The 10,633-nt window shown below is 43.3% G+C and overlaps 1 protein-coding gene and 1 long non-coding RNA gene across 3 annotated transcripts in view; both read right to left on the bottom strand.

Moving 5' to 3' along the window:
- Window positions 1–10,633, bottom strand: part of hdgfl3 (HDGF like 3) — a 52,146-nt gene that overhangs the window by 16,463 nt on the left and 25,050 nt on the right. The gene's annotated exons all lie outside the window — the stretch shown is intronic.
- LOC109974556 (uncharacterized) lies at window positions 5,042–10,306 on the bottom strand. Its single transcript, XR_002276975.1, has 6 exons — window positions 7,725–10,306; window positions 6,108–6,318; window positions 5,684–6,013; window positions 5,541–5,583; window positions 5,206–5,273; window positions 5,042–5,079 (listed from the first exon to the last, which is right to left on the bottom strand). It is a non-coding gene; the product is annotated as an uncharacterized LOC109974556 (long non-coding RNA).

Below are 10,633 nucleotides of genomic sequence, written 5' to 3'. Positions count from 1 at the left end.
TGCTCTGGTCAGATGAAACCTAAATCGAACTTTTTGGCAACAATGCAAAACGTTATGTTTGGCGTAAAAGCAACACAGCTCATCACCCTGAACACACCATCCCCATTGTCAAACATGGTGGTGGCAGCATCCTGGTTTGGGCCTGCTTTTCTTCAGCAGGGACAGGGAAGATGGTTAATATTGATGGGAAGATGGATGGAGCCAAATACAGGACCATTCTGGAAGGAAACCTGATGGAGTCTGCAAAAGACCTGAGACTGGGACGGAGCTTTGTCTTCCAACAAGACAATGATCCAAAACATAAAGCAAAATCTACAATGGAATGGTTCACAAATACACATATCCAGGTGTTAGAATGGCCAAGTCAAAGTCCAGACCTGAATCCAATCGAGAATCTGTGGGAAGAACTGAAAACTGCTGTTCACAAACGCTCTCCATCCAACCTCACTGAGCTCGAGCTGTTTTGCAAGGCGGAATGGGCAAAAATTTCAGTCTCTCGATGTGCAAAACTGATAGAGACATACCCCAAGTGACTTACAGCTGTAATCGCAGCAAAAGGTGGCGCTACAAAGTATTAACTTAAGGGGGCTGAATAATTTTGCACGCCCAATTTTTCAGTTTTTTATTTGTTAAAAAAGTTTGAAATATCCAATAAATTTCGTTCCACTTCATGATTGTGTCCCACTTGTTGTTGATTCGTCACAAAAAATTACAGTTTTATATCTTTATGTTTGAGGCCTGAAATGTGGCAAAAGGTCGCAAAGTTCAAGGGGGTCTGAATACTTTCCGTACCCACTGTATATATTAAATTCCCCACTCGCCCCCCACTTTGGGGCGGTCTTGTATTCCTTCCTTCAAGCTTGGGTCCTCTACCAGAGGCCTGGGAGCTTGATGGTCCTGCGCAGTATCTTAGCTGTTTCTAGGACTGCACTCTTCTGGACAGAGATCTCAGATGTTGTTCCTGGGATCTGTTGGAGCCACTCTCCCAGTTTGGGGGTCACAGCCCCCAATGTTCCTGTTACCACCGGGGACCAGTTGTGCCTTCACCTTCCACATCTTTTCTAGCTCTTCTTTCAGTCCTTGGTATTTCTCAAACTTCTCGTGTTCCTTCTTCCTGATGTTGCTATCGCTTGGGATTTGTGTAAAGTTTTGTATTCAAAATCAACAACACAATTCTGGTAGTCAGGTGTCTGGTGAGATGATGCTTCTGGCTTTGCAGGATTCCACTAGGTGTCAATTAGTCAGGCCCAGCAATGCTGTGTCTGCAGACAGGCAACCTCCACAACAAATAAATCCAGGTCCTCCTTACTCTTGTGTGTTTGTTTTTATTTAAGATTACAACAGCAAAATGCATACATTGACTTTTTCCAAATAGGGGTAGGGTAGGGTAGGGTATGGTAGAACTTTATTGATCCCACAGTGGGGAAATTCCAGTGTTCCAACAGCAGTAAGGGACAAAAACAACAGAGAGCAAGCAACAAGACACCATAAGAATAGATACCACACACCAATCTTGATAGAAAAATTCAGAAAGTACGGAAAGAAAAGAACAAAAAGAGGACAGAGCTACTAGAACTTGCTGCCGCTCCTTGCGGCGCGTCTTAAAAAACAAATCGAGAATACCCAAAAAACAAGACAGTACAAGTATTTCAAAGAAAGTCAGGAACAGATATCGCTCTCACTCAAATCATAGACAGGGCAGTCTGTGGTCAGAGGGGGAGGGGCAGAAGTGTACGCTCTCCTAGCATTAGTATACGGTATGGTCCAGAGTTTTATTCTTTGTGTAGGAGGGTGGCAGAGAGGGGGAGGGAGACATGGCATGGTCGAGGTCCCCGAGATAAGGATTAGGGCCTGCGGGTGCTGTGTCCACCAAGACACCGTGCGCCTGCACGCAGCAGCAGAGCCGGCCCAGGGATCAGTGGAGAGCCGTCACCATGGACCACAGATCCTGGAGTCCCGGGTAAGCGCGTGCAGGACCTCTCCTTTTTCACACCAGCTGCAGCGCCGCCACCATGGCCAGCTCGTCCATTGTGTCCCCCAGTGCCTCACTCCACTTCCTCTCTCCGTGCTTTGCTCCAGTTCTGCAGACTCGCCCCTCTCCTCGCATCCCCGTGGGAATCCCCGGCAACTCACAACAAGGAATCCGATTGTTGGCAAGCAGAGCAAACAGTCGAGGCCGCGACACAAGGCTCCCCCCCGAGGCAGACTCAAAAGCTCGTAAAAAAGTACAAAACACGATGCAAACGTAATAAAAGTTGTATCCCTCGTAGCCCATATCCACAAGCGTTTATGGAAAAGAGAGAGCAAAAAAAGCAAACACAGAAGCCCAAGGAAACACGAAAATAAAAACAAAAAAGGCAGAGCTGTTGCAGCTCACTGCCACTCCGCACGGAGCGGAACCGGAAGGTGTAGTATGAATGAATACAGATATTTCATGTCGATCAAACCTTTGAGTACAAACCTGGACAAGTCTGGAATGGCCAACAGCAACATGGGTCAGGAACAGCTACAGTGCTCTTGTTTTGCGGGTCCAATTCTTATGTATTTATTCTTTTTAAACATTTCTCTTTTCTCAAGAATAAAATATGAATTCAAAGTGAGCACTATCAATTTATTTATGAGTTATATAAATTATGAGCCAATGGTTGATCTGACTGAAAAAAAGGTCAAATTAAATATTTTCAAAATTTTTTAATAAAATGTGAGTAAAAAAATTCTACTTAAACAACATTCTATTACTAATCAATGTGTTTTGCAAATACAATATTTCCAAATTTATAACCAATTAGCAAAAATATAGAATTAGACAGTGTCTACCAATTGGATTTATTAGAAGATAGAGCAGGAGAGCAGAGAGACTCTCAGATCAATAAAGATAGGTAGACCAAGTACCACTAACCTGATTGTCCATAAACAAGGGTACAATAAATGTGTTCCAAGACACAGGTTCATCAAAGTGTTTCAAAATTCATCAAGCTGTCCAAAAGTTCAAAAAACAGAGAGTGGGACAAGAAAGATAGAATTCCTGTTACACATAGGGACAAGAGAGGCACCGGACAGCAGAACACCTGTAAGACAAAATGAAATATTCATTAGAATTCTTTTCCAAAGAGAAATTCAAATAAGCAACTTTTACTTCAAATTTCAGTGTTCAACTGCAAACTCTTCTATTCTCCCCGAGAATTTTCGAGCTTCAAGCTGGTGGGTGCCTATTTAAAGCCGCAGGCCCACACTAGCACACTACAGCTCCTAGCAGAACAGATAACTAGCGTGGAGCTAGAACATCCCGACTCTCCACACATTGTTCTAGGGGACTTTAACAGAGCAAATCTTACCCACAAAGTGCCCAAATACAGACAGCACATCACCTGTCCCACCAGGGATAAAAATCACACTGGACCACTGCTACACAATAAAAGACACCTATCGCTCTGTCCCCTGCACAGCCCTTGGACTCTCTGATCACTGACTGCACAGACGGGAGTGTATTTGAGACTGCAGCTACAGAACTGGGCGAACTCACTGAAACTGTGACATTTTATATCAGCTTTTGTGAGGATGTATGTGTGCCCAAAAAGTCCTCCTGCACATACAACAACAACAACAACAACAAGCCCTGGTTTACAGCAAGACTCAAGCAGCTTCATCATGCCAAAGAGGAGGCTTACAGGTGTGGAGACAGGGCTTTGTACAGCCAGGCCAGGAACACACTAACAGGGGAGATCAGAGCAGCAAAGAGGAGCTACTCTGAAAAGGTCAAAGCTCGGGTTTCAGCCAACGGCACCTCGTCTGTGTGGAGAAGTCTGAAAAGCATCACAGGCTATAGAAAACCATCCTCCCCATGCTGTGGAGGACTACCAACTAGCAGACGACCTGAATGTGTTCTACTGCAGGTTTGACAAACAACACTCCCGCCCTCACCCTCCCCACCTCAGTCCCAGCAGCTGCTCCCCCGAAAATCACCACCATTCCCTCCAGCCCCCCCACCTCTAACGATCTGTGAAAATGATGTGTGTGGCCTGTTTAAAAAAACAAAGGATCAGAAAGGCACCAGGCCCAGATGGTGTGACCCCCTCATGCCTGAAAGTGTGTGATCAGCTGGACCCCCATCTTCAACAAGTCACTGGAGCTATGTGAAGTCCCCTCCTGCTTCAAATGCTCCACCATCATCCCAGTCCCCAAGAAAACCCCCATTAGTGGACTGAATGACCACAGACCTGTCACCCTGACATCTGTAGTTATGAAGTCCTTTGAAAGGCTGGCGTTGGCCCACCTGAAGGACACCGTAGACCCCCTGCTAGTTTACATGACACTGCATTACATCCTGCAACACCTCGACTCCCCAGGGACCTATGCACAGGCCCTCTTTGTGGACTTCAACTCGGTGTTCAAGACCATCATCCCGCACATCCTCCACTCTAAACTGACCCAGCTCACTGTGCCTGCCCCACCTATCAGTAGCTTACTAGCTTTCTGACAGGAAGCGGGAGGTGAGGCTGGGGAAAACCACATCCAGCACCCAGACAATAAGCACAGGCACCCCCCAGGGATGTGTGCTCTCCCCTCTGCTGTTTTCACTCTACATCACCAACCGCATCTCTGTTAAGCTCCTAAGGTTAGCTGATGATACAATGGTCACTGGTCTCATCTGAGATGATGACAAGTCAGCCTATTGATGGGAGGTTGAGCAGCTGGTCCTGTGGTGTAGCAGCAACAACCTGGAGCTGAACACGCTCAAAGTGGAGATGACGGTGGACTTCAGGAAGAACTTATTTACCCCACTGTATATACGTACAGGTCTCTATTTTTATTCCTATTTATCTCGTTTCACAGAGAGCATTCCTTTATCTGCATTGTTTACAGCCTGTTTATACTGCTTATTTTGCATTGTTTGCACTGTTTGTTGCTGCTAATACTGCTTATTTTGTTATAATACACAGCCTTATGCTGGTTTACTGTTTACTTACCCCTTGCATGGGGATATGTACATGCACATTGACAGCCGATGTACCAGAGTCAAATTCCTCGTGTGTCCTACACACCTGGCCAATAAAGCAGATTCTGATTCAAAGTCTTCACCTAAACAGATAAACCAATCACCACAAACCTGATTAACACTGCATTTCCAGCTGTGGTCTGAATAATGTCAAAATTGCAGGTGTCATGAAAATAATTTACTAATGATTTCAGTAAGTGTGCATTTACCAAGTCTTCATTCATATGCAGTATGTGAACTTGCTGTTGTATGGCCACGGTGTCAGCACATTGCCAGACTAGACTCAGAGACAGGAGGGAGTAGGCCAGAAGGAATGGGAAGAGAGAAAGAAAATGAGTTCTATTTCTTCACAGATATACTAGAAGCTCATGTCAGTTTTGTTTTCCACAGTGGAATACTTAAAACGATAATTTATTTAAATAAATTGATGAAGGCCTATGTAATTCCTATTGAAAAAGTTTACTATGCTGGGAAGGCATTCAACACTTTAAACAAATAATAAATTACTTTAACATCACAAAGTCATATTTTATTTTTTACTTACTGTTCAGAGGCAGTGTGGAATCACAGACAGTCATGGTATGCAACTAGAGACATGAAGACAGAAAATGGAGAGTTTAGCTTTTCACTTTTCAGTAATGAACAGATTAATAATCAATATACACTCAGGTATAACATTATGACCACCTGTGTTATGGTGAGCACTCGCAGAGGCGAGTGAGCGAACAGGCTGGACCCGGGTGGCAGGTGCAATACTGATCACAAACTTTATTGCACTGAGAAAACAAGTTATGGAGATAACAGTCAATATGCTGGAAATGTCTGCCAGAGGAGGCAGAGCTCGAGGGGTCCACAGATGGGGAGCTGGAGGTGGCAATGCAGGGCAGATGGAGGAAATGAAGACAAGCTCAGACAGGTGAGTATAGCCGGCGAACTCAGGTGGGGTAGAGCGGAGATGGCTGGGCTCGAGGAAGATGAAGAGGAGAGATGACTGGCAGCAGGTCACTCAGGCAGAGACTGAATGGAGAGAGTCAGAGGTGCAGATCGCTCGAGTAATGACGGGAAACCAAGAAGTCTAGACAGAAGGGTGAGGAGGAGTAAACAGTCTTACTTTTTAGTAGTGTCGCTGAGTGAGCATAGCTTCTTGTATGATGAGGCCAAAGGATGAGAAGGCATTCGTCAACGTACTGGCGATGAGTGATTGTACGCCAATGTCTTAAGTACTGGCGTCGGTGATAGGTAACCTGACTCAGCTGTGTGGTACCTCGGAAGCCGCTGATGAGATGATGCACCTCAGCTGTGCGCACTGCTGGAGCCAGGACCTGTAACAGAGAATCAGAAGCGAAGGGAGGCAGGAGGCATAGAGCAAACCTGACAACCTGTACATCTGTATTCACTTCAGTGCAACACTTCTTCTGCCTTAACATTTGCGTTTATGAAACTCAAAATGTTCCAGTTTTTGGTGAGAATCTCATAAATGTATAAATTCTATTATATGTTCATTATTGAGGCCATAGTTAAAGGTGGTGTACTGGACTACATTGTATTCAGAGGTGTCTGTATATTTTTGTCATGCCCATTCACATGAGGAGAAGGTCAGAATATTAGGATCACCTCTGAATATAATTAAGTTCAGTACAACACCACCTTTAACATTTTGACAAACAATTTGAGCTTCATAAACACAGATGTGTAAGATTTGAGTCTTATAGACTAGCTACTTTATAAGCTTTAGTTACTTCTCATACCTTTAGTTCCCTTTAGTTACCTTTCATAACTTTATTTTCCTTGTCTATACATATTACAGCTGTATTGATGATTCTCCAGAACTATTGAGCTTTGGTTATTCTTAATGCATTTATTTTCCTTGCTTATATATATATATCTTACAATTGCATTGCTGAGAATCAAGTGATACTGAAGTAGAAACTGCCTGCTCTAACTTCTGTGTAGAGACAGTATGTCTGCATCTCCTAAGTGACCAGACAGCCTATTTACATTTTAACAGAGACCTGTTGGCCTGTTTAACACTCACACATAGACCCACTTAGCATATTCCAAGATTCTGCTTTGTTTTGGGGTGCCCTGCAGCGCCAGGGGGCCCACAACCTGAGATGACCACCTGGCCAGTTTAACATACTTATTAGCATCACACATACAGGGGGCCTGCAACTCAGGCCACCCATTGATCAGCGCACCTTGATCAAGATCAGGGTGCTGGAGACACGCACACACACGCACCTTGTCTAGATCACTTATCAGCAAACAAGCTCAGGCAGGGGTTGACCTACTCACACCAAATGACCAATAGGATCACGAACTATTGAAGGTTGCACCCCTGTCCAGGGCGGAGCAGCCCAAGAAGATAAAATGTATTGTAAAAACTTAATTTGGGGTTCAGAGAATGGAACTACTCGGGAGCTCTGTCTCCCTGATCCCAGCGCTGTAACACCTACCTGTGCTCAGACTTTCAGTAAACTTTCTGTTGATTTTAAACAGTCTTCTCCTGTCTTCACTTCTCATGCTTCCAACAAAAGAATTGGGTTAATTTCTAACAGTCCTATTGGACTATTTTCACATCTTAATAAGTTCAGCATACCTTCAGCTAGAAGTGTTGCACTGAAGTGCATACAATTGTACAGCTGTACCTAATAAATTGGCCAGTGAGTGTACATATTCATGTTATACAATCTTATTTTATATTTAGCAGGAGTACTTCTCTACTTACAAAGTAAAGCACAGGGCAGGATCAACATTCTGTGTCTGAGAGGAAACAATATTTTAATATCTGCTGTACATGTGTAAATATGCAATGAGTCACTGCAGTTATCATACAACTTGCCAGTATTTAAAAAACAAAACAAGAAATAAGCAAAATATATAGTTGGCAAAATTCTGCTCCCTCTCAATACCAGTTTGGCTGTAAATATGTTTTCTTGTAACTGTCAATTAGCAAGAACTATCATAAGAACACAAGAGTAGTTATGACACTGTAAGAGTCAGACATTTGTGAGTAGCATCTGTTAATCATGGCCTGCATGCACATTACGTCGTTACCTTATGCAGGAGTGTAGCTTGTGCGGTAGCTAGCAGCATTGACGTTGTGGGAAACAGCAATAAGTTAGCTGTCTCAACTCCCATTTACCACGTATGCTGCCATGTGAATTACTCTGTAAAGTCACCTCTAGCGCTGCATTATGTTTATCCATTAAACCTTCAGTTAACATGGTACCATTAGCTTCATGGTTGACATCAACAACATTGCTGACGAGCTAACTATTAGCTCATTAGTTAGCTCACCACAAATAGTTCTCTTTGCCATGTCAGAAAGGTTACATTTTCATTCTTTGCCTTGAGTTACAGTACATATAAGCAAGAAGCCGGTTGTACATCATTTAAACCACCTAAGTTGAATTTTTACTGTTAAAAAAATTAAGTACATATTGACTGCTACTCACCCAAAAACACGGAAGATGGACAGACAACTTAGGCAATACGGTTCAGCTGTATAATGGCTGCATTCAGTGACACCCGGAAATCCCAGTATCATGGTTGCATTCAGGGACACTTGGAAATTCCAGCTTTGGGAGTCGCAAAAGTTATATTTGGTGACTTCTACACCTGAAGTGCATTACTTCATATGTTCAACCTATCTATAATCATATTACTCGATTGTGCATATTGGAAATAAATAATGCACATAATAATGCTCCCTTCATGAAACACTTCAGCACTTAGTTCTAAAATATGCTTCAGTGAAACTACAGCTGGTGTTGTTGTCATTCTCTGAACCTTGTGGATTGTACCACTCCTCTGTTTCAGACAGCGTGCTCTTTCTATGTACACTAGATCAGTGTTTCTCAACTGGTGTCACCCTGGGACCCACTTGTCAAGTCGCGACCCACCAGTACAGGATTTCAAATAAATTAATTCAATTATAAAGCTTTAAAAAAAACTGTCAGTACAGCCTTTGTGTCAATTTTTTTCTGTCTGCAATTAGGAAATGTTACTCAAAAATAAAAATAAACACCACAACTGCTACAACAACTGGACGTGCTCTGATCCCAGGTCTTTGCACAGCTGTGTGAAACAGTGGCTGTTCTTGATGCTCCATTTAATGTAGTTCACTATTTTTATGGCATCTTTCAGTGTTTTATCAAGCACTGGCACCATATCCTTAGCTACAAGTACTTCTCGGTGAAGAAAACAGTGAGTCCATGTCGCATTCAACGCTCTCTCCAGGATTTTCATCACAACTCCTGAGTTTTTTCCAGTCATGGAAGCTGCGCCATCAGTTGTTACCACAGTCCCACAAAGTCCAAAAACAAATCAATAGCATTGAAAATGTCCTCTGCCTTTGTAGACGTGGGGATGTCTCGGTTGCATAGAAACTGCTCCTGTATGTCTCCATCCCACACGTGTCTCACGTAAACAAGCAAAATGGCATGATTAGCAATATCTGTCGACTCATCCAGCTGCTATGCATAGTATGCGCTGGCCAGAATCTGCGCTGAGGTATGTTGTTTTATGTTGGCTGACATGTCTTCAATGCACCGCATTATGGTGTCATTAGATAGTGGTATGGTCTTCACCTTGTTTGCTGCTGACTGGCCTAATACCTCTCTGACCATGTCCAGGGCCGCAGGTAAGATGAGCTCCTCTGCTATTGTATGTGGCTTCTTGGCCTTTGCTATTAGTTGAGCTACAAGGTATGAGGCCCATAGTGCCTGCTCTGATTTGAAACACGAGAACAGCAGTCTCTTCTCGGTGGTCCTCAGGTCCCGAAGTACTCTTTGAAAGTATTTGACTGTTTTTTTTAACTTGGACGGCTTCATATTTTCTTGTGCCAGTAATTCACTGCATATCACACATTGAGGCTTATGTCCATTTTTATCATTTATGTAAGTAAATTCATACTTAACATAGTCCGAATCATATTTTCACTTTGCCATCTTCTTAACAAGTGGACCTATCTTCAGTGAGTGTACGCTGTCAACCGCCAATCAAGGCTTGTCATGGCAAGGTTAGGCCTCTGCATATCACACACGCATGCATGCATTTCAAAACAAAAGACCCACATTAGATACTATCTAAGCATTTGAATCCACAATATATCGCTCTCAAAAACAATTCTTTTTTACCATGTCTCTCAGCTGCACCTAATGCTCTGCACCTAATGCTCTTAGTGACATGTCATTGTCCATTTTGTGTCCAAGCTTAGTGACATGTGCACAATCATTCTGTACATATCATCCTTCAGCTATTTCAACAAAGAACTTCCGCCATTTCTTCTCAACCTTTAACTTTTTCAGCAAAGAACTTCAGCCATTTCTTTTCATCATTCAGCTGTTTCAGCAGTTGATTTCAGGCATTTTCAGGGCGATCCTCATGATGTTTCATTTCAATAGCCACACTGTAGTAGTCCTCAAAGTGTATGACTACTCTCTCTTTCTCACACACACACACACACTCCTACTTGTTTGTCCTATTACATGGGGACACCTCACACACACATACACACCTGCCCCTATTTGTTTTTCCTACTACAAGGGGACTGCTCTCTCACACACACACATACACCCCTACTTGTTTATCCTACTACGTGGGGACTACCCCCTTCCCCCCACCCCCCAACCA

Source organism: Monopterus albus, unplaced genomic scaffold (genome assembly GCF_001952655.1).
Source record: "Monopterus albus unplaced genomic scaffold, M_albus_1.0 scaffold338.1, whole genome shotgun sequence".
In the NCBI taxonomy this organism is placed as follows: Eukaryota; Metazoa; Chordata; class Actinopteri; order Synbranchiformes; family Synbranchidae; genus Monopterus; species Monopterus albus.
Note: the sequence above shows the minus strand (reverse complement) of the source record. Positions and strands in the feature narration are given on the sequence as shown.